At 39.2% G+C, this 2500-nt stretch overlaps 1 protein-coding gene and 1 pseudogene across 1 annotated transcript in view; one reads left to right on the top strand and one right to left on the bottom strand.

Annotated features, from left to right (window-relative positions):
* The window catches only part of LOC131785480 (GFP-like fluorescent chromoprotein amFP486), a 51639-nt gene that overhangs the window by 21556 nt on the left and 27583 nt on the right, over nt 1-2500 (top strand). The window lies entirely within an intron of this gene.
* The window catches only part of LOC131778903 (uncharacterized), a 13091-nt pseudogene continuing 12285 nt past the window's right edge, over nt 1695-2500 (bottom strand).

Raw genomic sequence — 2500 nt, 5'->3', positions numbered from 1 at the left:
ACGGCCTGTTTCTTTTGAAGTGAGTTGTTCGTTTGTCTCGATCCCCTAACCGATTAACCTTCTCAGTTTTCGATCCTGCAAACTTTATCAGAGCATGATGATTCAGTGAAAAGAACATTTCCAACCTGGGTTTCGTCAAAAGACGAAGAAGGACATTCTGCTTGCACTTGTGGTTTCCTTACGGTAACCTCCTCTTGACTTTCGTTTTGATCAGGTCTCGTTGTTTCCTCACGGTCACTGATTTCAGTTTTCCGCTTTCCTTCAACAGTCTTCAGGAATTTTCTGTTGTTCGCGTAAGGCTCTAATCCGTGACTGACACGCGTAATTATCACACATTTGTATCCAAAGAGTTTCTTTTGTCTTTTCAAAAAGAATTGCATAGCCTCAACTGATGCATTGAAATTTTGAAAAAAAAAGCCACTTCTCGAATCTCTCTCTTTTTTTACAAAGTGCAATATTTTAAGTCTGTAGCAGTTTGCATTCTTTTGTAGCTCACAAACATTAATCAAGCGATACTTCCGGCCCATATCTAACACTATTTTCAGGACGTTCTTAATTTTCTTTGTTTCAATTATAACATGAAAGTGAGACTTTGAGACATTTTCTTCAGTTTCCGTTATTGGCCAAGTGCACAATTTCGACTCAAACTCACGAGAGTTAGTCATGCCGTTTGCAGTTTTCCGTCGCTTTCGTGGGAAACAATTCAAAACAGGTGTTTCTCTAAGAAAACACTACGAACTGAAGCATCATGAAGACCGCCTTTTTGAGACAACAAACATATTTGTGGATGAATTTGGCAATCGCTGCGATGAGCCAAAAGCAACTGCGCTTGGAAACGACGCAGAACTTCAAGAATATCTGAAATGGCTATCCGCTTTGGTGGAGAGAATAAACATGTCATTGGTACCTGATCATCCAGGTGAATACTATGGTTTAAATATTTCTCTGTTTTGGAAGCTGTTGTTAACACGGTTCGGTTCATTTCTTGATAGGAAAGTGGTGTCATATCGACTGTTTTCAAGTACCCGAGCGGTATTTTCGTCACATTTTGCATCGGTTGGAAAGTCCGAGGCTTGATAGTGTTCGCGATGTTTCACACCGCCGCCAGCCTATTTTCAAAAGAACGGCAAGACGATTGTCGTACAAAATATTTGAGGAGCAAACGTTCAAAAGGATTCTAGAAGAGCAGGACTCTTTGCTGTTTAAGTCCCATGCATTGTTCAGTAACCAGGACGAAGTTCCTGATATTTCAAATATGGAAGCAGAGGAGGCTCTTGAATTTGCCAAAGCAAGGGCAAAAAAACCAGTACCACGACCAACGAGTCGATCGTCAATGGAAATTAGCACGGGGGAGAGCCGTTCCACTCGAGAAGTTGAGTTAATTTGGTGGCCAAGCTTATACTCGAGATCGCTTTATGGGAAACTGACTCTGCGTTTCTATGTCAAAAAAACTTCAATTTAGAAGTTCAACAATTTCATTTTTTGTTCCTGTTAACGCTTAAACTTTTACACTTTAAAGAACTATAAATACATCATTTACAATTAGGTCCACAAGAAACTACTTATAATTAATTATGTTAAGTATTTCCGGATGAATAAGATAGGACTTAATAAAAGTGGTTTCACTTTTGTGATCTTTCGTGTAAATCGACCCCAACTATTCAGTAGAAAGAAACACAAAGAATGATTTCATTTTTTTTTCTTTTTGGAATCTCAACTCAAATGGCATTAAACAATGACGGAGGGACATACATACAATCAAGCATTTAGCTTACGTAGCTGGCCGGATGTAATACGCACGTGGAATTCATACGATCGGCGAACCCTAAACATTTTTCTCGCGGCTTCGCTGGAAAAACTTTAGCGCGCGTTTATTCCGATACCTGCGAAGACTATCATGCCCCAACAGCACCTGCTTTCAAAACAAAACACACGATATGTCGATCATCAGGTTACGTAGAATGAGAATTATAATTTGAAAGTCCAGCCTCGTTGTTAAGCGCAACTTTTGGGTGTAATATAGAGACAAAAGCCATAGCAGCAGAAAACTTTTTGTCAGACTTGGGCCAGGGATATGTTACGAAGGGGTTATCACCCTTACCGTTACCAACTCATTGTTCACATGGGAACCTTACGACAAATAAAGCCTTTTGTTCAATGCGTTCACCACCGTTTTTGTATGAATGGAACTTTAATATATTTAGATTTCAACTAATCATTCTTTACATGCGTCATGGCAACTGAACATAAGATGACGATAAGAGTAGTTGTAAAGTCTCAAATTCTAACTCCCGTAGCCAAAAGGATGTCTGTGACTCTCTCTCTCAAATGAAATGCTGAGGCTTGGTTATACCACTGGAGAATTTTGTCTGAAAGAAGCTCGCTTACTGGAAACTAAAAGGGAGAAAACAAACAGAGAATCATTGTCTTGCTCAGCTGAGATGGAAATTATGTTTTAAAATGTTTATAACCTTATCCTAACCTTTCACCTTGAGAATTC

The sequence above is a fragment of the Pocillopora verrucosa genome, chromosome 1, assembly GCF_036669915.1.
Source record: "Pocillopora verrucosa isolate sample1 chromosome 1, ASM3666991v2, whole genome shotgun sequence".
NCBI classification, from domain to species: domain Eukaryota; kingdom Metazoa; phylum Cnidaria; class Anthozoa; order Scleractinia; family Pocilloporidae; genus Pocillopora; species Pocillopora verrucosa.
The sequence above is the reverse complement of the archived record's forward strand: the minus strand, read 5'-3'. Positions and strand labels throughout refer to the sequence as shown.